The sequence below is a fragment of the Lepidochelys kempii genome, chromosome 26 (genome assembly GCF_965140265.1).
Source record: "Lepidochelys kempii isolate rLepKem1 chromosome 26, rLepKem1.hap2, whole genome shotgun sequence".
Taxonomy (NCBI): Eukaryota; Metazoa; Chordata; order Testudines; family Cheloniidae; genus Lepidochelys; species Lepidochelys kempii.
The window spans coordinates 54,619-80,578 of record NC_133281.1 but is presented as its reverse complement, the minus strand read 5'-3'; the positions used below and the strand labels follow the sequence as shown (position 1 = coordinate 80,578).

The 25,960-nt window shown below is 50.0% G+C and overlaps 1 pseudogene; it reads left to right on the top strand.

The window, feature by feature from the left end:
• The window catches only part of LOC140903603 (uncharacterized), a 94,344-nt pseudogene that overhangs the window by 50,154 nt on the left and 18,230 nt on the right, over positions 1–25,960 (top strand).

Genomic DNA, 25,960 nt, shown 5'->3' with positions numbered 1-25,960 from the left:
TTTCTTTTCTTCCTAAAAGTAAATAGGGGGTGTGTGCTCTACCCATTTGCCTGGAGACAAAAGTGGTAGGGTTTTTTTTTTTAGGATTTTGATTTTTTTTTTTTGTTTTACAAGGAGCACAGGTTTGAAAAGAAATTTTTTTTCTTTGGGCTGGGTAAGCAGGTTTCCAAGTAGTTGGAGGTTTTTTGCTTTAATTTGGGCCCAGAGCAGAGACAAGGGAATTGTCTTCTTCTGTAGGCTGACAATCACTATCAGAGAATAGGTATTCTATTCCAGCACAGCAAAATTTTACAGCCAAGTTTTGTTTGTTTATTTCTAAACCTCGGGTGTAAAGTTAGTTAAAAACAGAGAGGTTAGAATGGCCAAATCCTCGGCTCGACTACAGCTGGAATTAGCCAAATTTCAGGCTGAGGAAAAACAAAGGGAACATGAAAGACAGATAGAACTCATGCGGCTGGAGAAGGAGGTACAGGAGGCTGCCCACAAGAGGGAAATGGAGGCAAGGAAGCATGTGGAGGAGATGGAGAGGATAAAGGCCCAGCAGAATATACCAACAAACCCTAGCAATCCTTCTCCAGGTACCACTTCCCATCCCAGAAAGTTCCCCACCTACAAGGCAGGTGATGATACTGAGGCCTTCTTAGAAAACTTCGAAAGGGCCTGCCTTGGGTACAACATCTCTACTGACCAATACATGGTAGAGCTGAGGCCGCAGCTCAGTGGACCCTTAGCTGAGGTGGCAGCTGAAATGCCTAAAGAACATAGGAACAAGTATGAACTGTTTAAATCCAAGGCGAGAGTCAGAATGGGGATAACACCCGAGCAGTCTCGTCGGAGGTTCCGAGCCCTAAGGTGGAAACCAGACATGTCATTTACCCGACATGTCTACCACATTGTGAAACATTGGGATGCCTGGATATCAGGAGCAAGTGTTGAATCTCCAGTAAATTTGCCCTTCCTAATGCAAATGGAACAATTCTTAGAGGGTGTTCCTGAGGAAATAGAAAGATACATCCTAGATGGGAAACCCAAAACTGTAATCGAGGCAGGAGAGATTGGAGCCAGATGGGTGGAGGTGGCAGAGAAGAAGAAAACTGGTCGCAGTTGGAGCGGAGACCAGAAGGGACCACCCCAGACCACACCCTATTACCGGGGGCCGCCCAAAGCCCCACCTACCTCCCAAAGAACCCTCCAGACCCCTTATCGTCCCACCACCCCGTTCTCCAGCAACCCACCTCGCCCCGGTGACCCGTCAGCTGGACGATGTTTTAAATGTAAGGAGCTGGGGCATGTAAAGGCCAACTGCCCCAAGAACCCCAACAGATTACAGTTCATTGCACCGGAATCACACCAGAGGTCCACAGGCCCAGATACCTCCCAGATACCCTTGGAGCGGAGGGAAACTGTGAGTGTGGGCGGGAAGAAGGTCACCGCGTGGAGGGACACCGGAGCACAAGTGTCAGCTATCCATGCTTCCTTAGTGGACCCCAATTTAATCAACCCAGAGATCCAAGTGACGATTCAACCCTTCAAGTCCAACTCTTTCAATTTGCCTACAGCCAAGTTGCCTATCCAGTACAAGGGCTGGTCAGGAATGTGGACTTTTGCAGTCTATGATGATTATCCCATCCCCATGCTGTTGGGGGAAGACTTGGCCAATCACGTGAAGCAGGCCAAGAGGGTGGGAACGGTCGCCCGCAGCCAGGCTAAACAAGCCGTGGGGCCTAGCTCTGTTCCGGAAACTTCTATCAGGGGCCGGTCAGAGGTGATGGACCCGGACCCCAGGCCAATGTCTGCAACAGCAGTAGTGGATCCAGTCCCAGAGACCCAGACGGAACCAGTCCCAGAACCGGAACCAGCCAAACAACCAACACCAGACCCCGTGCCAGCACTGAATCCAGTACTTGCAACCTCAACACCAGAGGGCCCCACCGAACCTGAACTGGCAGCAGCCGATAACCCTACACAAGAGGCTCAGCCGGAGCCTGAATCCCAACATAGTGCACCAGCGGAGAGCGGTTCACAGTCAACAGAAACAGCTCCATCCCCTATATCGCTTCCAGAGGGACCAAGCCTATGTCCCCAATCCAATGAGGAACTGATGTCTCCAGCATCAAGGGAACAGTTTCAGACCGAACAGGAAGCAGATGAAAGCCTCCAGAGAGCGTGGACGGCGGCACGGAGCAACCCACCGCCTCTCAGCTCTTCTAATCGATCCAGGTTTGTTGTAGAAAGAGGACTTTTATACAAGGAAACGCTTTCTGGTGGACACCAGGAAGACTGGCATCCTCAGAGACAGTTGGTAGTTCCAACTAAATACCGGGCCAAGCTCTTGAGCTTAGCCCATGATCACCCTAGTGGCCATGCTGGGGTGAACAAGACCAAAGACCATTTGGGGGGATCATTCCACTCGGAGGGAATGGGCAAGGATGTTTCTACCTATGTCCAGTCTTGTGAGGTGTGCCAAAGAGTGGGAAAACCCCAAGACCAGGTCAAAGCTCCTCTCCAGCCACTCCCCATCATTGAAGTTCCATTTCAGCGAGTAGCTGTGGATATTCTGGGTCCTTTTCCGAAAAAGACACCCAGAGGAAAGCAGTACATACTGACTTTCATGGATTTTGCCACCCGATGGCCGGAAGCAGTAGCTCTAAGCAACACCAGGGCTAAAAGTGTGTGCCAGGCACTAGCAGACATTTTTGCCAGGGTAGGTTGGCCCTCCGACATCCTCACAGATGCAGGGACTAATTTCCTGGCAGGAACTATGAAAACCCTTTGGGAAGCTCATGGGGTAAATCACTTGGTTGCCACTCCTTACCATCATCAAACAAATGGCATGGTGGAGAAGTTTAATGGAACTTTGGGGGCCATGATACGTAAATTCATAAATGAGCACTCCAATGATTGGGACCTAGTATTGCAGCAGTTGCTCTTTGCCTACAGAGCTGTACCACATCCCAGTTTAGGGTTTTCCCCATTTGAACTTGTATATGGCCGTGAGGTTAAGGGGCCATTGCAGTTGGTGAAGCAGCAATGGGAGGGATTTACACCTTCTCCAGGAACTAACATTCTGGACTTTGTAACCAACCTACAAAACACCCTCCGAACCTCTTTAGCCCTTGCTAGAGAAAACTTACAGGATGCTCAAAAAGAGCAAAAAGCCTGGTATGATAAACATGCCAGAGAGCGTTCCTTCAAAGTAGGAGACCAGGTCATGGTCTTAAAGGCGCTCCAGGCCCATAAAATGGAAGCATCGTGGGAAGGGCCATTCGTGGTCCAGGAGCGCCTGGGAGCTGTTAATTATCTCATAGCATTCCCCACCTCCAACCGAAAGCCTAAGGTGTATCATATTAATTCTCTAAAGCCCTTTTATTCCAGAGAATTAAAGGTTTGTCAGTTTACAGCCCAGGGAGGAGACGACGCTGAGTGGCCTGAAGGTGTCTATTACGAAGGGAAATGTGCTGGTGGTGTGGAAGAGGTGAACCTCTCCATGACCCTTGGGCATATGCAGCGACAGCAGATCCAGGAGCTGTGCACTAGCAACGCGCCAACGTTCTCAGCCACCCCAGGACTGACTGAACGGGCATACCACTCCATTGACACAGGTAATGCTCACCCAATTAGGGTCCACCCTTACCGGGTGTCTCCTCAAGCTAAAACTGCTATAGAACGGGAGATCCAGGATATGTTACAGATGGGTGTAATCCGCCCCTCTGAAAGTGCATGGGCATCTCCAGTGGTTCTAGTTCCCAAACCAGATGGGGAAATATGTTTTTGCGTGGACTACCGTAAGCTAAATGCTGTAACTCGCCCAGACAACTATCCAATGCCACGCACTGATGAACTATTAGAGAAACTGGGACGGGCCCAGTTCATCTCTACCTTGGACTTAACCAAGGGGTACTGGCAGGTACCGCTAGATGAATCTGCCAAGGAAAGGTCAGCCTTCATCACACATCTCGGGCTGTATGAATTTAATGTACTCCCTTTCGGGCTGCGAAATGCACCCGCCACTTTCCAAAGACTTGTAGATGGTCTCCTAGCGGGATTAGGAGAATATGCAGTCACCTACCTTGACGATGTGGCCATATTTTCGGATTCCTGGGCAGACCACCTGGAACATCTACAAAAAGTCCTTGAGCGCATAAGGGAGGCAGGACTAACTGTTAAGGCTAAGAAGTGTCAAATAGGCCTAAACAGAGTGACTTACCTTGGACACCAGGTGGGTCAAGGAACTATCAGCCCCCTACAGGCCAAAGTGGATGCTATCCAAAAGTGGCCTGTCCCAAAGTCAAAGAAACAGGTTCAATCCTTCTTAGGCTTGGCCGGTTATTACAGACGATTTGTGCCGCACTACAGCCAAATCGCTGCCCCACTGACAGACCTAACCAAAAAGAAACAGCCAAATGCTGTTCAGTGGACCGGAAAGTGTCAGAAGGCCTTTAACAAGCTTAAAGCGACACTCATGTCTGACCCTGTACTAAGGGCCCCAGACTTTGACAAACCGTTCCTAGTAACCACAGATGCGTCCGAGCGTGGTGTGGGAGCAGTTTTAATGCAGAAAGGACCTGATCAAGAATTCCACCCTGTAGTGTTTCTCAGCAAAAAACTGTCTGAGAGGGAAAGCAACTGGTGAGTCACTGAAAAAGAATGTTATGCCATTGTCTACGCTCTGGAAAAGCTACGCCCATATGTTTGGGGACGGCGTTTCCACCTGCAAACCGACCATGCTGCACTAAAGTGGCTTCACACCGTCAAAGAAACTAACAAAAAACTTCTTCGGTGGAGTTTAGCTCTCCAAGATTTTGATTTCGACATCCAACACATCTCAGGAGCTTCTAACAAAGTGGCTGATGCACTCTCCCGTGAAAGTTTCCCAGAATCCACTGGTTAAAATCGTCCTTGAGATGTGGAAAATATTGTTGGTCTTTATGTACTTGGTAGTATATTTAGAGATGCATGTGTCTTATTAACTCTGTTTTCCTAGAGCTCCAGGAAGAAATCCCAGCCAGTGTTTCACCCTAGCTGAGATTTGGGGGGCGTGTCATAAATATAAAGGGAAGGGTAAACCCCTTTGAAATCCCTCCTGGCCAGGGGAAAGCTCCTCTCACCTGTAAAGGGTTAAGAAGCTAAAGGTAACCTCGCTGGCACCTGACCAAAATGACCAATGAGGAGACAAGATACTTTCAAAAGCTGGGAGGAGGGAGAGAAACAAAGGGTCTGTGTCTGTCTGTAGTCGTCTTGGCCAGGGACAGAACAGGAATGGAGTCTTAGAACTTTTAGTAAGTAATCTAGCTAGGTATGTGTTAGATTATGATTTCTTTAAATGGCTGAGAAAAGAATTGTGCTGAATAGAATCACTATTTCTGTCTGTGTATCTTTTTTGTAACTTAAGGTTTTGCCTAGAGGGGTTCTCTATGTTTTTGAATCTAATTACCCTGTAAGATATCTACCATCCTGATTTTACAGGGGGGATTTCTTTATTTCTATTTACTTCTATTTTTTATTAAAAGTCTTCTTGTAAAACACTGAATGCTTTTTCATTGTTCTCAGATCCAAGGGTTTGGGTCTGTGGTCACCTATGCAAATTGGTGAGGCTTTTTATCCAACATTTCCCAGGAAAGGGGGGGTGCAAGTGTTGGGAGGATTGTTCATTGTTCTTAAGATCCAAGGGTCTGGGTCTGTAGTCACCTAGGCAAATTGGTGAGGCTTTTTACCAAACCTTGTCCAGGAAGTGGGGGGCAAGGTTTTGGGAGGTATTTTGGGGGGAAGGACGCGTCCAAACAGCTCTTCCCCAGTAACCAGTATTAGTTTGGTGGTGGTAGCGGCCAGTCCAAGGATAACAGGAGTAATATTTTGTACCTTGGGGAAGTTTTGACCTAAGCTGGTAAAGATAAGCTTAGGAGGTTTTTCATGCAGGTCCCCACATCTGTACCCTAGAGTTCAGAGTGGGGGAGGAACCGTGACAGTGCATTACCGAGAATGGCCACCCAGTATCACTGTTGCTCCGTGAGGGAAATTGTTGGTGCATTACTCCGACTTGCCACCCAGTGTCACTGTTGCTCCGTGAGGGAAATTGTTTGTGCATTAGCTAGAGTGGCGACCCAGTGTCACTATTGCTCCGTGAGGGAAATTGTTTGTGCATTAGCTAGAGTGGCGACCCAATGTCACTATTGCTCCGTGAGGGAAATTGTTGGTGCATTAAAGTGGCCACCCAGTGTCACTGTTACTCCGTGAGGGAAATTGTTGGTGCATTACCAAGAGTGGCCACCCAATGTCACTGTTGCTCCGTGAGGGAAATTGTTTGTGCATTACCCTTACTTGCCACCCAGTGTCACTGTTGCTCCGTGTGGGAAATGCTTTGTGCATTACCTAGAGTGGCCACCAAGTATCCCGGTTGCTCCGTGAGGGAAATTAATGGTGCATTACCCTGACTGGGCACCCAGTGTCACTGTTGCTCCGTGAGGAAAATTGTTGGTGCATTACGGAGAATGGCCTCCAGGTATCGCTGTTGCTCCGTGAGGGAAATTGTTGGTGCATAACCTAGAGTGGCCACCCGGTGTCGCTGTTGCTCCGTGAGGGAAATGGTTGGTGCATTACCTAGAGTAGCCACCCTGAGTCGCTGTTGCTCCCTGAGGGAAATGGTTGGTGTATTACCTAGAGTGGCCTCCAGGTGTCGCTGTTGCTCCGTGAGGGAAATTGTTGGTGCATAACCTAGAGTGGCCACCCGGTGTTGCTGTTGCTCCGTGAGGGAAATGGTTGGTGCATTACCTAGAGTGGCCACCAGGTGCCGCTGTTGCTCCGTGAGGTAAATGGATGGTGTATTACCTAGAGTGGCCTCCAGGTGCCGCTGTTGCTCCATGAGGGAAATTGTTGGTGCATTACCTAGAGTGGCCACCCGGTGTCGCTGTTGCTCCGTGAGGGAAATGGTTGGTGCATAACCTAGAGTGGCCACCCGGTGACGCTGTTGCTCCCTGAAGGAAATGGTTGCTGCATTACCTAGAGTAGCCACCCTGTGTCGCTGTTGCTGCGTGAGGGAAATTGTTTGTGCATTAAAGTGGCCACCCAGTCTCACTGTTGCTCCGTGAGGGAAATTGTTGGTGCATTAAAGTGGCCACGAAGTGTCACTGTTGCTCCGTGAGGGAAATTGTTGGTGCATTACCGAGAGTGGCCACACAGTGTCACTTTTTCCCGTGAGGGAAATTGTTTGTGCATTACCCTGACTTGCCACCCAGTGTCACTGTTGCTACGTGAGGGAAATAGTTTGTGCATTACCTAGCGTGGCCACCCAGTGTCACTGTTGCTCAATGAGGGAAATTGTTGGTGCATTACCTAGAGTGGCCACGCAGTGTCACTGTTGCTGCGTGAGGGAAATTTTTGTTGCATTACCCTGTGTGGCCAAGGAGTGTGACTATTGCTCCGTGAGGGAAATTGTTTGTGCATTACCGAGAATGGCCACACAGTGTCACTGTTTCCTGTGAGGGAAATTGTTTGTGCATTACCCTGACTGGCCACCCAGTGTCACTCTTGCTCCGTGAGGGAAATTATTGGTGCATTACCCTGAGTGGCTACCCAGTGTCACTCTTGCTCCGTGAGGGAAATTGTTGGTGCATTAAAGTGGCTACCCAGTCTCACTCTTGCTCCGTGAGGGAAATTGTTGGTGCATTAAAGTGGCCACACAGTGTCGCTGTTGCTCCGTGAGGGAAATTGTTGGTGCATTACCCTGACTTGCCACCCAGTGTCACTGTTGCTCCGTGAAGGAAATTGTTTGTGCATTACCTTGAATGGCCACCCACTGTCACTATTGCTCCGTGAGAGAAATTATATTGGTGCATTAAAGTGGCCACCCAGTGTCACTGTTGCTCCGTGAGGGAAATTGTTGGTGCATTACCCTGACCTGTCACCCAGTGTCACGGTTGCTCCGTGAGGGAAATTATTGATGTATTACCTAGAGTGGCCACCCAGTGTCACTGTTGCTCAATGAGGAAAATGCTGTGTGCATTACCTAGAGTGGCCACCCAGTGTAACTGTTGCTCCGTGAGGGAAATAGTTGGTGCTTTAGCGAGAATGGCCACACAGTGTCACTGTTTCCCGTGAGGGAAATTGTTTGTGCATTACCCTGACTTGCCACCCAGTGTCACCGTTGCTCCGTGTGGGAAATGCTTTGTGCATTACCCTGACTGGCCACCCAGTGTCACTATTGCTCCGTGAGGAAAATTGTTGGTGCATTACCGACAGTGGCCACACAGTGTCACTGTTTCCGGTGAGGGAAATTGTTTGTGCATTACCCAGAGTGGCCACCCAGTGTCACTGTTGCTCAATGAGGGAAATGGTTGGTGCGTTAGAGTGGCCACGCAGTGTCACTGTTGCTCCGTGAGGGAAGTTCTTGGTACATTATCCTGATTAGCCACCCAGTGTCACTGTTGCTCCGTGAGGGAAATGGTTTGTGCATTATCTGGATTGGCCACCCAGTGTCACTGTTGCTCCGTGAGGGAAATTGTTAGTGCATTACCCTGAGAGGCCACCCAGTGTCATTGTTGCTCTGTGAGGGAAATTGTTGGTGCACTACCGTGAGTAACCACCCAGTGTTACTGTTCGTCCCTGAGGAAATGGTTTGTGCATTATCTGGATTGGCCACCTAGTGTCACTGTTGCTCCGTGAGGGAAATTGTTGGTGCATTACCTAGAGAGGCCACCCAGTCTCAGTGTTGCTCCGTGAGGGAAATTGTTTGTGCATTACCCTGACTGGCCACCCAGTGTCACTATTGCTCCGTGATGGAAATTGTTGGTGCATTAGAGAGGCCACCCAGTGTCACTGTTGCTCCGTGAGGGAAATTGTTGGTGCATTACCGAGAGTGGCCACACAGTGTCGCTGTTGCTCCGTGATGGAAATTGTTCGTGCATTATCCTGACTGGCCACCCAGTGTCACTGTTGCTCAATGAGGAAAATGCTGTGTGCATTACCTAGAGTGGCCACACAGTGTCACTGTTTCCCGTGAGGGAAATTGTTGGTGCATTACCCTGACTTGCCACCCAGTGTCACTGTTGCTCCGTGAGGGAAATTCTTCATGTATTACCGAGAGTGGCCACCCAGTGTCACTGTTGCTCCGTGAGGGAAATTGTTTTTGCATTACCCTGTGTGGCCAAGGAGTGTCACTATTGCTCCATGAGGGAAATTGTTGGTGCATTACCCTGACTGGCCACCCAGTGTCACTGTTCCTCCGTGAGGGAAATTGTTGGTGCATTACCCTGAGTGGCCACCCAGTGTCACTGTTGCTCAATGAGAAAAATGCTGTGTGCATTACCTCGAGTGGCCACCCAGTGTCACTGTTTCCCGTGAGGAGAATGGTTGGTGCATTACCCTAACTTGCCACCCAGTGTCACTGTTGCTCCGTGAGGGAAATTGTTGGTGCATTACCGAGAGTGGCCACACAGTGTCGCTGTTGCTCCGTGAGGGAAATAGTTGGTGCATTACCTAGAGTGGCCACACAGTGTCACTATTGCTCCGTGAGGGAAATTGTAGGTGCATTACCGAGAGTGGCCACACAGTGTCGCTGTTGCTCCGTGAGGGAAATTGTTGGTGCATTACCTAGAGTGGCCACACAGTGTCACTGTTTCCCGTGAGGGAAATTGTTTGTGCATTACATAGAGGGCCACCCAGTGTCACTGTTGCTCCGTGAGGGAAATTGTTGGTGCATTACCTAGAGTGGTCACCCAGTGTCACTATTGCTTCGTGAGGGAAATTGTTGGTGCGTTAGAGTGGCCCCGCAGTGTCACTGTTGCTCTGTGAGGGAAATTCTTCGTACATTCCCCTGATTAGCAACCCAGTGTTACTGTTGCTCCGTGAGGGAAATTGTTGGTGCATTACCTAGAGTGGCCACCCAGTGTCACTGTTGCTCCGTGAGGGAAATTGTAGGTGCATTACCGAGAATGGCCACACAGTGTCACTGTTTCCTGTGAGGGAAATTGTTGGTGCATTACCGAGAGTGGCCACCCAATGTCACTGTTGATCCGTGAGGGAAATTGTTTGTGCATTACCCTGACTTGCCACCCAGTGTCACGGTTGCTCCGTGAGGGAAATTATTGGTGCATTACCCTGACTGGCCCCCCAGTGTCACTCTTGCTCCGTGAGGAAAATTGTTGGTGCATTACCCTGAGTGGCCCCCCAGTGTCACTGTTGCTCAATGAGGAAAATGCTGTATGCATTACCTAGAGTGGCCACCCAGTGTCACTGTTTCCCGTGAGGGGAATTGTTTGTGCATTACCTAGAGTGGCCACACAGTGTAACTTTTGCTCAGTGAGGGAAATTCTTGGTGCATTACCTAGAGTGGCCACCCAGTGTCACTGTTGCTCCGTGAGGGAAATTCTTGGTGCATTACCCTGACTTGCCAACCAGTGTCACTGTTGCTCCTTGAGGGAAATTGTTTGTGCATTACCCTGAGTGGCCACCCAGTGTCACTGTTGCTCCGTGAGGGAAATTATTCGTGCATTACCGAGAATGGCCACCCAGTGTCACTGTTGCTCCGTGAGGGAAATTGAATGTGCATTACCGAGAATGGCCACCCAGCCTCACTGTTTCCCGTGAGGGGAATTGTTTGTGCATTACCCTGACTTGCCACCGAGTGTCACTGTTGCTCCGTGAGGGAAATTGTTGGTGCATTACCGAGAGTGGCCACCCAGTGTCACGGTTGCTCCGAGAGAAATGCTTTGTGCATTACCCTGAGTAGCCACCCAGTGTCACTATTATTATTATGAGCTATTACCAGCAGGAGAGTGAGTTTGTGTGTGTATGGGGGTGGGGGGATGTGAGAAAACCTGGATTTGTGCAGGAAATAGCCCAACTTGATTATCATGCACATTGTGAAAAGAGTTGTCACTTTGGATGGGCTATCACCAGCAGGAGAGTGAATTTGTGTGTGGGGGGTGGAGGGTGAGAAAACCTGGATTTGTGCTGGAAATGGCCCACCTGATGATCACTTTAGATAAGCTATTACCAGCAGGACAGTGGGGTGGGAGGAGGTATTTTTTCATATTCTCTGTGTATAAATAAAGTCTGCTGCAGTTTCCACGGCATGCATCCGATGAAGTGAGCTGTAGCTCACGAAAGCTCATGCTCAAATAAATTGGTTAGTCTCTAAGGTGCCACAAGTACTCCTTTTCTTTTTGCCAGTGTCACTGTTCGTCCATGAGGGAAAAGGTTTGTGCATTATCTGGATTGGCCACCCAGTGTCACTGTTGCTCCGTCAGGGAAATTGTTAGTGCATTACCCTGAGAGGCCACCCAGTGTCACTGTTGCTCTGTGAGGGAAATTGTTGGTGCACTACCGTGAGTAAGCACCCAGTGTCACTGTTCCTCCATGAGGAAATGGTTTGTGCATTATCTGGATTGGCCACCCAGTGTCACTGTTGCTCCGTGAGGGAAATTGTTGGTGCATTACCTAGAGAGGCCACCCAGTCTCAGTGTTGCTCCGTGAGGGAAATTGTTGGGGCATAAGAGAGGCCACACAGTGTCGCTGTTGCTCCGTGAGGGAAATTGTTGGTGCATTACCCTGACTGGCCACCCAGTGTCACTGTTGCTCAATGAGGAAAATGCTGTGTGCATTACCTAGAGTGGCCACACAGTGTCACTGTTTCCCGTGAGGGAAATTGTTTGTGCATTACCCTGACTTGCCACCCAGTGTCACTGTTGCTCCGTGAGGGAAATTGTTTTTGCATTACCCTGTGTGGCCAAGGAGTGTCACTATTGCTCCGTGAGGGAAATTGTTGGTGCATTACCCTGACTTGCCACCCAGTGTCACAGTTGCTCCGTGAGGGAAATTGTTGGTTCATAACCTAGAGTGACCACCCGGTGTCGCTGTTGCTCCGAAAGGGAAATTTTTGGTGTACTACCCTGATTGGCCACCCAGTGTCACTGTTGCTCCGTGAGGGAAATAGTTGGTGCTTTACCGAGAATGGCCACACAGTGTCACTGTTTCCCGTTAGGGAAATTGTTTGTGCATTACCCTGACTGGCCACCCAGTGTCACTGTTGCTCCGTGAGGGAAATGCTTTGTGCATTACCTAGAGTGGCCACCCAGTGTCACTGTTGCTACCTGAGGGAAATTCTTGGTCCATTACCGAGAATGACCACATAGTGTCACTGTTGCTCCGTGAGGGAAATTCTTGGTGCATTACCCTGAGTGGCCACCCAGTGTCACTGTTGCTCAATGAGGAAAATGCTGTGTGCATTACCTAGAGTGGCCACCCAGTGTCACTGTTGCTCCGTGAGGGAAATTGTTTGTGCATTACCTAGAGGGCCACCCAGTGTCACTGTTGCTCAATGAGGGAACTTGTTGGTGCATTACCTAGAGTGGCCACCCACTGTCACTATTGCTCTGTGAGGGAAATTATATTGGTGCATTAAAGTGGCCACCCAGTGTCACGGTTGCTCCGTGAGGAAAATTATTGGTGCATTACCCAGAGTGGCCACCCAGTGTCACTGTTGCTCCGTGAGGAAAATTGTTGGTGCGTTACCCTGAGTGGCCACCCAGTGTCACTGTTGCTCAATGAGGAAAATGCTGTGTGCATTACCTAGAGTGGCCACACAGTGTCACTGTTTCCCGTGAGGGAAATTTTTTGTGCATTACCCTGAGTGGCCACGCAGTGTCACTGTTGCTCCGTGTGGGAAATGCTTTGTGCATTACCGTGAGTGGCCACCCAGTGTCACTGTTGCTGCGTGAGGGAAATTCTTGGTCCATTACCGAGAATGGAAACACAGTGTCACTGTTGCTCCGTGAGGGAAATTCTTGGTGCATTACCTAGAGTGGCCACCCAGTGTCACTGTTTCCCGTGAGGGAAATTGTTGGTGGATTACCTAGAGTGGCCACCCAGTGTCACTATTGCTCCGTGAGGGAAATTGTTGGTGCATTACCTAGAGTGGCCACACAGTGTCACTCTTGCTCCGTGAGGGTAATTGTTGGTGCATTACCTAGCGTGGCCACACAGTGTCACTGTTGCTCTGTGAGGGAAATTATTGATGCATTACCTAGAGTGGCCACCCAGTGTCACTGTTCCCGTGAGGGAAATTGTTTGTGCATTACCCTGAGTGGCCACCGAATGTCACTGTTGCTCCGTGTAGCCGGACAGCCGCCCCCCCCCCTCAGACCAGCATTGCTGGAAACACAGGAGGAAGCAGGAACAGGGCACTTAACATATATTCCAGCACAGCCTTTGAAGCTGTGAAAGCACAGGTGTGCTGCTACAATGTGCCTCTGGGAACAGATACAAGGATTAAGCTCACAGCAGGCAGAGGCCCTGTGACAGACATGGCTCTTAGCCCCTACTAAATAGCGTGATGCACACACACCAACATCCTAGGTGGGAAAATATTTACCCTGATAAAAGAAATGTCCAGTCGTCGAAACTTATTGTTTCTCTCACTTGCAAGTGTAAACTACTCTTGCGAAAGCTGGCGTCACCCCGACAGACCAGCCTCAATTTGGCATAAGAAAGGAGAAAGAGAATAAAGGAGTACAGAGGTTTAAGTAGGGGACCTACAGCACCATGATTTTTGAGTGCTTTTCACTATCTATCTGCTGGTCAGATAAGTGACAGCCTCCCAAGGCTTCTGCAGCTAATAGGGTCCCTACGCCTTGTCCCTTATTCGTCTTTCCGCGGAATTGAGTGACCGATCCTGGCTTGGCACCGCTGGAATCGAGAGATGCAAGGAGGGTAAGAAGCACCCACACCTGATCTCCTATCTTTAGTGTACACATATTTTGAAATAGAGCTCTATACTTTGTTTTCTTTCTTTGGGATTGTGGCTTCAGTTTTGTAACTTGTTTGTGTGTGTAACATCTCTACATTTAAATAAGTAGGCACTAGCAATTTTGTAACCACATGATTAGAATCTAGCTTAATAAATTTTGGTAACCATTTATGCATAAGCCTGACTTGTTTTCTCTGGTTTACTGTAAAGCAGCCAACACAATTAAAGAACCTCAGCCGTTTTGGCTCTAAAGCCTGGCCATTAGGTGAGAGTACTAAGAGCCTAGCGTTGAGTTGTGCCGCCTCCACGGGGCAAACTCTTGGGGCACCTGTCAGTCAATCCTGGCTGCCCGCTGCGAAGGAGCTCTGAGCTCTAGCAGTTAAAGTCACGGGTGTGGAGAGGCTCTTAGTGCTGCCATTGGGGCACCTGTCAGTCAGTATTGACTGCCCGCTGCGAAGGAGCTCTGAGCTCTAGCAGTTAAAGTCACGGGTGGTTAGGACCTTCGGGCATCCGTCAGCCTAGCCCGGGCTGCCCGCCGCGAAGGGACAATGCGTCCTAGCGGTTAAAGTCACGGATGGTATAAACGGGCATAGCTGGCACCTCACCAAACATCCTTGGCCGTCGGCTAACACTCCGTGAGGGAAATTGTTTGTGCATTACCTAGAGTGGCCACCCAGTGTCATTGTTGCTCAATGAGGGAAATTGTTGGTGCATTACCCTGACTGGCTACCCAGTATCACTCTTGCTCCGTGAGGAAAATTGTTGGTGCATTGAAGTGGCCACCCAGTGTCACTGTTGCTCCGTGAGGGAAATTGTTGGTGCACTAAAGTGGCCACACAGTGTCGCTGTTGCTCCGTGAGGGAAATTGTTGGTGCATTACCTAGAGAGGCCACCCAGTGTCACTGTTGCTCCGTGAGGGAAATTTTTGGTGCATTACCCTGACTGGCTACCCAGTGTCACTGTTGCTCCGTGAGGGAAATTGTTTGTGCATTACCTAGAGTGGCCACCCAGTGTCACTGTTGCTCCGTGAGGGAAATTGTAGGTGCATTACCGAGAATGGCCACACAGTGTCACTGTTTCCCGTGAGGGAAATTGTTGGTGCATTACCGAGAGTGGCCACCCAATGTCACTGTTGCTCCGTGAGGAAAATTGTTGGTGCATTACCCTGAGTGGCCCCCCAGTGTCACTGTTGCTCAATGAGGAAAATGCTGTATGCATTACCTAGAGTGGCCACCCAGTGTCACTATTGCTCCGTGAGGGAAATTGTTGGTGCATTAAAGTGGCCACCCAGTGTCACTGTTGCTCCGTGAGGGAAATTGTTGGTGCATTACCGAGAGTGGCCACCCAATGTCACTGTTGCTCCGTGAGGGAAATTGTTTGTGCATTACCCTTACTTGCCACCCAGTGTCACTGTTGCTCCGTGTGGGAAATGCTTTGTGCATTACCTAGAGTGGCCACCAAGTATCACGGATGCTCCGTGAGGGAAATTATTGGTGCATTACCCTGACTGGGCACCCAGTGTCACTGTTGCTCCATGTGGGAAATGCTTTGTGCATTACCTAGAGTGGCCACCCAGTGTCACTGTTGCTCCGTGAGGGAAATTGTTTGTGCATTACCTAGAGTGGCCACCCAGTGTCACTCTTGCTCCGTGAGGAAAATTGTTGGTGCATTACCCTGAGTGGCCAACCAGTGTCACTGTTGCTCAATGAGGAAAATGCTGTGTGCATTACCTAGAGTGGCCACCCAGTGTCACTGTTGCTCCGTGAGGGAAATTGTTTGTGCATTACATAGAGTGGCCACCCATTGTCACTGTTGCTCCGTGAGGGAAATTGTTTGTGCATTAGCTAGAGTGGCGACCCAGTGTCACTATTGCTCCGTGAGGGAAATTGTTTGTGCATTAGCTAGAGTGGCGACCCAGTGTCACTATTGCTCCGTGAGGGAAATTGTTGGTGCATTAAAGTGGCCACCCAGTGTCACTGTTGCTTCGTGAGGGAAATTGTTGGTGCATTACCGAGAGTGGCCACCCAATGTCACTGTTGCTCCGTGAGGGAAATTGTTTGTGCATTACCCTTACTTGCCACCCAGTGTCACTGTTGCTCCGTGTGGGAAATGCTTTGTGCATTACCTAGAGTGGCCACCAAGTATCACGGATGCTCCGTGAGGGAAATTATTGGTGCATTACCCTGACTGGGCACCCAGTGTCACTGTTGCTCCGTGAGGAAAATTGTTGGTGCATTACCGAGAATGGCCACCCAATGTCACTGTTGCTCCGTGAGGGAAATTGTTTGTGCATTACCCTTACTTGCCACCCAGTGTCACTGTTGCTCCGTGTGGGAAATGCTTTGTGCATTACCTAGAGTGGCCACCAAGTATCACGGATGCTCCGTGAGGGAAATTATTGGTGCATTACCCTGACTGGCCACCCAGTGTCACTGTTGCTCCATGAGGGAAATTGTTGGTGCATTTCCCTGGCTGGCCACCCAATGTCACTGTTGCTCCGTGAGGGAAATTGTTCATGCATTACCCTGAGTGGCCAGCCAGTGTCACTGTTGCTCCCTGAGGGAAATTTTTTGGGCATTACCCTGAGTGGCCACGGAGTGTCACTGTTGCTCCATGGGCGAAATGCTTTGTGCATTACCCTTAGTGGCCACCCAGTGTCGCTGTTCATCCATGAGGGAAATGGTTTGTGCATTATGTTGATCGGCCACCCCGTGTCACTGTGCTCCATGAGGGAAATGGCTGGTACATTACCCTGAGTGGCCACGGAGTGTCACTGTTGCTCCGTGAGGGAAATTCTTTGTGCATTACCCAGAGTGGCCTCTCAGTTTCAGTGTTGCTCCGTGAGGGGAATGCTCTGTGCAGTACCCTGAGTGGCCACCCAGTGGCACTGTTGCCCCGTGAGGGAAATTGTTGGTGCATTACCCAGAGTGGCCACCGAGTGTCACTGTTCCTCCGTGAGGGAAAATGTTTGTCCATTAACCTGACTGGCCACCCAGTGTCACTGTTGCTCCATGAGGGGAATTGGTCATGCATTACCTAGTGTGGCCACCCAGTGTCACTGTTGCTCCGTGATGGAAATTGCTGGTGCATGACCCTGACTGGCCACCCAGTGTCACTGTTGCTCCCTGAGGGAAATATTTCGGGCATTACCCTGAGTGGCCACGGAGTGTCACTGTTGCTCCGTGAGGGGAATGCTCTGTGCAGTACCCTGAGTGGCCACCCAGTGGCACTGTTGCCCCGTGAGGGAAATTGTTGGTGCTTTGCCCTGACTGACCACCCAGTGTGACTGTTGCTCTGTGAGGGAAATTGTTGGTGCATTACCCAGAGTGGTCACCGAGTGTCACTGTTCCTCCGTGAGGGAAAATGTTTGTCCATTAACCTGACTGGCCACCCAGTGTCACTGTTGCTCCCTGAGGGAAATATTTCGGGCATTACCCTGAGTGGCCACGGAGTGTCACTGTTGCTCCGTGAGGGGAATGCTTTGTGCATTACCCAGAGTGGCCACCCAGTGTCACTGTTCCTCCATGAGGGAAACTGTTGGTGCATTAGGCAGAGTGGCCACCTAGTGTCACTGTTGCTTCGTGAGGGAAATTGTTGGTGGATTACCCTGACTGGCCACCCAGTATCACTGTTGCTCCATGAGGGAAATTGTTGGTGCATTACCTAGAGTGGCCACCTAGTGTCACTGTTGCTCCGTGAGGGAAATTATTGGTGCATTACCTAGAGTGGCCACCAAGTGTCACTATTGCTCCGTGAGGGAAATTGTTGGTGCATTACCTAGAGTGGCCACCCCGTGTCACTGTTGCTCCGGGAGGGAAATTGTTGGTGCATTACCCTGACTGGCCACGGAGTGTCACTGTTGCTCTGTGAGGGAAATTGTTGGTGCATTACCTAGAGTGGCCACCCAGTGTCACTGTTGCTCCATGAGGCAAAACGTTTTGTGCATTACCCTGAGTGGCCACCCAGTGTCACTGTTGCTCCATGAGGGAAATGCTTTGTGCGTTACCCTGTGTGGCCACCCAAGACAACACACACACACACACATCACACACAGAACATGACACACAGACAACATGACACGTAACACCAACATCACAAACACGTCTCTCTCACACACACACGACACGGACACACACAAACAACACGACACACGGCACTCAAGGAAACACACCTCACACACACACGACACGGACACACACAAACAACACGACACACGGCACTCAAGGAAACACACCGCACACACACACGACACGGACACACACAAAGAACACGACACACGGCACTCAAGGAAACACACCGCACACACACACGACACGGACACACACAAAGAACACGACACACGGCACTCAAGGAAACACACCGCACACACACACGACACGGACACACACAAAGAACACGACACACGGCACTCAAGGAAACACACCGCACCCACACACGACACGGACACACACAAACAACACGACACACGGCACTCAAGGAAACACACCGCACCCACACACGACACTGAAAACATAACATGCACACATCACGACACACGGCACTCAAGGAAACACACTGCACCCACACACGACACTGAAAACATAACATGCACACATCACGACACACGGCACTCAAGGAAACACACCGCACCCACACACGACACTGAAAACATAACATGCACACATCACGACACACGGCACTCAAGGAAACACACCGCACCCACACACGACACTGAAAACATAACATGCACACATCACGACACACGGCACTCAAGGAAACACACCGCACCCACACCAACAGACACTCACACGACACATCACAGACGGCACATGGTACGTTGTACATACACACAGCACGTCACACATACAACACAGCACATGTCTCACGTTGCACACACCGTACGTCGCATGTCACGCACAACACATCGCACTTCGCACTTCACAGATGCACAACACATTGTATGCGTGCGCACGCACACAACACGTGACACACACAACACAACATACAACACGTGACACACACACAATGACACACTCAACAAGTTACATGACACACAAAATGGCACACATGACACACGAGTCACACCCAACACATGACGACAACACACACAAGTTACATGACACACAAAATGGCACACATGACACACGAGTCACACCCAACACATGACGACAACACACACAAGTTACATGACACACAAAATGGCACACATGACACACGAGTCACACCCAACACATGACGACAACACACACAAGTTACATGACACACACACACACAGAAGGTGGCACAGGACAGAACACACACGACACGTCGCACGTGGCACACAGAACACGTCTCACATATGTCGCAAACACTGCACATCGCAGAGACAGCATGTCACATGTCACACAACACATCGCACGTTGCGTGTCACACACAACACGTCACGCACACATGTCACACGTTGCATGTCACATGTCGCATATCGCACATTGCATGTGACTGACATGTCGCACGTTGTATGTCACACACACACCACGTTGCACGACACACAAAATGGCACACAACACAACACACAAATGACACACAACACACGACACCTACATACACACAACACACACACAACCCCTGACACGAAATGTGAAATGGCACACAACACACGACACAGACACACAGACAACATGACACACAACACTTTACACAAACACTCAACACAACAGTCAAGACAGCACACGACACACAGCATGTTACACACACATAGAACATGACACACAACACGTCACACATACATAAACACATCTCACACACATGACGCATCACACACACAACATCACATGGCACACAACACATAAAAATCACACACGACACATGACACCGACACACACAACAACACACGACACACAGAATGGCACACAACACACACAATGCGACACACATCACACAGAAAACTTCACAGACAGACAACACCGACGCACACACGACACACAAAAATCACACGCAACAGATGACACCGACACATACACACACACACAACACTACACACAACGCCTCACACGACACACAAAATGGCACAAAACACAACACCCACAGAAGACGACACAACGCCTCACGCCACCGACACACACAGAACATGACACACAACGTGTCACGCACACACACTCGACAACACACAACACACACAAGACGACAGACAACACATCTCACACACTCACAGGATGACACACAATATGTCACGCATACACATACATCTCATACACACACAACACACTATACTGACACACATACATAGAACACGACACACACCACGTCACACACACATTCACAACAGGACACGACACACGAGACATCACACACACACACAGGACACAACACACCACGTCTCACACACACATTCACAACAGGACACGACACACGAGACATCACACACACACACAGGACACAACACACCACGTCTCACACACACATTCACAACAGGACACGACACACGAGACATCACACACACACAACAGGACCCGACACACCACGTCTCACACACACATTCACAACAGGACACGACACACGAGACATCACACACACACAACAGGACCCGACACACCACGTCTCACACACACATTCACAACAGGACACGACACACGAGACATCACACACACACAACAGGACCCGACACACCACGTCTCACACACACATTCACAACAGGACACGACACACGAGACATCACTCACACACACACACACACACAGACAACAGGACACGACACACCACGTCTCACTCACACACACACACACACACAGACAACAGGACACGACACACCACGTCTCACTCACACACACACACACACACACAGACAACAGGACACGACACACCACGTCTCACTCACACACACACACACACACACAGACAACAGGACACGACACACCACGTCTCACTCACACACACACACACACAGACAACAGGACACGACACACCACGTCTCACTCACACACACACACAGACAACAGGACCCGACACACGAGACATCACACACAGACGACACGACACACCACGTCTCACTCACACACACACACAGACAACAGGACCCGACACACGAGACATCACACACAGACGACACGACACCTCACTCATTGTACGTGGCACACACAGCACGTCGCACGTCCCACGTCCCACACAGCACGTCGCACGTCACTCACAACATGTCGCAAGTTGCGTGTCACACACACAAGATGTTGCACACACAGCACTTCGCACACATGTCGCACGTCACCCACAACATGTCGCACGTTGCATGTCACACACACAAAACGTGGCACGTGGTACACAGCACATCACACGTGGGACGTCGCAAGCGCAGACTCAACATGTTGCTCGCACGCACAACACTTTGCACTTTGCACACGCACAAAACGTTGCATGCGTGCACGCACACACAGCACATCACACACACACAGAACCCGTCACACACACAACAAACGACAGCAACACATACACAGAACATGACACACAACACGTGACACACACAGAACACATGACACCGACACACACACACAGAATACGACACGTCACATGCGCAGACACACCACATTACATGTCATGCACAACACTTCGCACTTCGCAGATGCACAAAATGTTGCACACGCACACACAGCATGTCACACACACACAAGAACACACACAACCCGTCACACTTACACACACAACACGTCACCCGACATGTCACCCACACACAAACACATGCAACACGACACACAACACGTCACACAACCCGCCTCAGACACACACACACAACACACGTGACACAACACACGTCACACACACAACATGACACAACATACGACACAGTCAGACTACGCTCCCTTTCCCCCCGCCACCGTAGAGGAGTTTCGGGCCAAGTCAGGACAGAGCGAGGGCGCAGTGGCTTCAGCAGCTACTACTGAGGATGCGCCATCTGTGTTCAATGCGCATGCTCACTCCCAGCTAAGCTAGCGCGCGCGGGGGCCCATCGCCGCCGAACCCGCCTCTCGGGTCTGACCCGCTGTCACCGCGTTTGACAGGCCAGGCGGGGCGGTCTGTATGAACGGGGGGATCTGTACGGGCTGGGCCAGAGAATTCGGCAGCGCCCCAGGGCAGGCTGGGAGATGTAGTTCCTGGCGCACCTCAGGCCGGAAATAACGTTGCCCCAATGACGGGCGGAGGTGGTTAACGGTTCGCGTGAGGGCGACCCGCTCGCTGATTGACGGAGAGACCCCCGGGGGCAGCCGCGCGGACAGAGACTCCCAGAGCCAGGGGTGGGGGAGGGGATGGGAAACTGTTGCTGTGATTCTCTCTCAGCACATGGGGAGCGAGGGGGGCGGGAGCAGGTTCGACCCCCCCGCTGCAGTGATCCGTTTAAAAGGAGTCTGGCCTCCTCCTGCCTGAGCTACGTTTGTGGTCTCCCTGAGACACGTGTTAATCCGGAGTCACTGCAAGACAGAACAAAGAGAGACTCCAAATTAACATGGGGGGCAGATAAGATCAGGGTGTGTCCCTATGGGGAGGGGGTTTCAGTTGTTGCTAAAGGGAGGAAAGTTACTTTCTCTGCCTCAGGATATTGGGGTTGAGCTTCCTGGTTCAGACACTGCTGTCTCGATTGTGATCTGGGAGCCCAGGCTGAGCAGCTGCTGCTCCCCCAGCAGGATCGGGGCTGGGGAGTGACTCTGTGCCCAGCCAAGGTGAGGATTTTCTCCAGCTGTAATTAGTCCCATAGGGCAACCCAGGGCTCTGCCCACACCAACATCTGAGCCAGAGACTCCAGGTGATTGATAGAGACCTCAGGGAAGGTGCAGGGAATGGACATGAAAGTGACTCTGCACAAAGAGCCTCTCCTCCACTCAGCAATTGCAGGAGCCGATCCAGCCATAGGAGAGGGAACCCCCAGGATTGGCTGCCAGCAAGAGACAGGGGAAGGGAGACACAAGGAGAGAGAGAGAGAGAGACTGAAAAGGGCAGTGGGAGAAATAATTGCGGGGAGAGATTCCCAGATTTCTGACCGGCCCACGCACGGTTATTGCCGCATCCCTGGGCGGATTCACTTTGCTACGAACAAGGTGAGGTGCGGGGGAAGGAAAAGCCAGCTCCTGACTCTCCCTGTACCCCCTGCTGTAGGAGTTTGCTGCCTTGGGGACAATGTCAGGGGGAATCCCCCAATATCACTCCTTTTGTTCTGCTCTTCTCTCCCATTCAGTTCCCAGTCTTTGTTACTGGGAGGGTTTCAAAATGTCTTGCTGGTTTAGTGCTAGTGGGAGGGACCAGTCAGTGCTGTAATCTAGTGACCAAACATTTCCCCAGCATAGAATCGTAGAACGGTAGGGCTGGAATGAACCATGAGAGGGCATCTAGTCCAGCCCACAGCACTGAGGTGTTTGTCCAACCTGACCTTGAAAACCTCTAATGATGGGGATTCCACCACCTCTCTTGCTAATCTATTCCAGTGCTTAATTACTTTTTTTTCACAATTGAGTCACGTGGTTGACTCAGATTCAATTTGTGATCCACTATAACTCCCGATCGTTTTCAGTAGTACTACCTCGTAACCAGCTATTTCCCACTTGGTCGTTTGTGCATTTGGTTTTCCTTCCCTAAGTCTAGTACTTTGCACTCGTCTTTATTGAATTTCATCTCATTCATTCAGCTCACTTCTCCAATTTGTAAATGTTACCTTGAATTCTATGCCCAAATAAATCTGTTAGTCTTTAAGGTGCCACCGGACTCCTTGTTGTTTTTGTGGATACAGACTAAGACGGCTACCCCCTGATAGGTGACGCTTTGTTATTTTTATGTCTGATTTTATAAGCAGGTAGTTTTTAAATGGGGCGTAACTCAGAGGTACGCAAGACAAATCAGACTCCTGAAAGGGGCACAGTCGTGTGGAAAGCCACCAGTCTACACAGCTATTTTTAATGGCTAGCACCAACAGTGGAGCACCTATAGGGAGACACATCTCAAAGAACTGTTAGGGGGCTTATTCCTTCACCCACTTACTTCGCTGGTCCTTCTCACATGAACAGAGAGCAACAATATCCGAAGTCCAAAGGTGCTTTTGATGTTTATTGGGGTGAACTTCCAGCAAGCATGATTCCAGTTTCCTTCCTTAGTGTCCCCCTTCCCAGCTCTGACACCACAGAGCCTTACACCTGTGTCCTTGTTCCCATTCCTGCCCTTAGCCAAACATGATTCCAATTTCCCCAGACTCATTCCCTGTTCCCATTTCCCCCTTTAGCAAAACATGATTCCAATTTCCCCAGCCCCATTCCCTGTTCCCATTTCCCCTCCCCACACCCACCCACTCACTTCCTGATTGACTGCAGACTATATAGTAAAACTTGAGTTCTGCTTAGCTATACGTTAACCAATCATTTTCCTGAAATTTAACTAACGAATCCTAACATATTGTAACATGATTATGTAACCAATTATATCCCACCACCTTAATTAGTTTACACCCAGCAAAATTAATTATACAGCAGACAGAAACAATCACAGAACCAGACAGAGATTATACAGACAAACAACAGCGAAGTGGGAACTATACTGACAAAACAATACAGAAGTCAGGATTTCACACCCCAGCTATTGATAAGTGAGTTCTTGCCAGACAGGATGCTATCAAACTAAGTTTCGTTTCACATCTTCTAGGCACTTCCCTTTCTCTGGAGATGATAGGCACTATCAGGACAGGAGTGTATTCCTAACAGCCCAATAGCACCTTATTTCAATGTGACTAGTTTGGAATGTGAGGATGTGACCGGTCGCTTCCCAGCTTATGGCTGCCTCTGTTGCTTCGTCAAAGGTCTTAGCCTAAGAACAGGGACTCAGACTGTCACAGTAAGAGAAGGACCTTACACTGGCAGACAGTGATTTTAATTCTTTCTTTTATACCTCTAAACTAGCCAAGTGATAAGAATACACCTAAATTCTTAAAGTACAGGCCTTTGCAGACAGGCCTGAATATCTATATCCTAACGAGAACCATCGTTAATACACAAGTTGTGCAATTTCTTCTTTTCTTGTTACCTGATCTCACTGGTCTTCTTTCCCCTAAGCAGGGTTTCCAGTTTCCAAACCCGATGTCATCTCCCAGCTGGAACGAGGGGAAGAGCCGTGGGCCCCAGATCTCCAGGGCTCAGAGGAAAGAGAGATCCTGAGAGGCAGCTGCATGGGTGAGGGATCATTTAAGGAGACAGCTGGGATTCCCAGCAAAGACCTTGTGAGGTCTCTGGGTTCAGGATGGTCCCCAGCAGGTGTCATATCCTCTGGGCAAATACTGTTTATGGCTTCCTACCCATCCTGAAAAAAGAAAACGAGTACATGTGGCACCTTAGAGACTAACACGGCTGCTACGCTGGTACCCATCTTGACTAACTCCTGGCAGTAGTTCCCTCCCCAAACTGCCATCTCCCTGAGTGTTTGGATGGGAGCTGGATGCAGAATTGATCCCCTCCTCTCGCCCCTTTGGGGAAGAGTTGGGGGAAATTCAGTCTCTGATTTTTTTCCATCTTCAGCTATTCTCTTGGTTTCTTCTCCCCTTTTCCCTCTGGTTTCTAAGGTTTTTCTTTCTCTGTCCCAGGAAGTGATGGGATGGTGAGAGAGACCGTGGAGCAGAATCCTCAGCAGGAAGATGAACGAGTGGAACCGCAGGGGATGTTATTGCAAAGATGCAAAGGGAGTGTGTCCAGGAGTTGTGAGCAGGGAAAAGGCTCTCAGGGGCAGCACAGGCCAGAGAAGCGGCAGGGAAACCAGCCAGCGCAGAAAGTTGGAATATCTATTAATTATCGGGGAACTCACAAAGGCCTCAAGGAAATCACAGCCCAGCAGAGAATCCTGACGGGAGAGAGAAATAACACGGGCTTTGAGTGTGGGAAAAAGTTCAGGAGGCGCTCACACCTCATTACCCACCAGAGAATCCACACCAGAGTGAGACCCTATGGATGCTGTGAGTGCGGGAAAACCTTCACTCAGCATTTGCTATCAGAGGATCCACACAGGGAAGAAACCCCATGAATGCTGTGAGTGTGGGAAAACCTTTTGGCACTCAGCCCTTATAAAACATCAGAGGATCCGCACAAGGGCAAAAGCCTATGAATGCTGTGAGTGTGGGAAAATGTTCACTGAGTGCTCACACCTTATTCGCACTCAGAGGATCCACACGGGAGAAACCCTATGGATGCTGTGAGTGCGGGAAAACCTTCGCTGAGCGCTCACACCTTATTTGCCATCAGAGAATCCACAAAG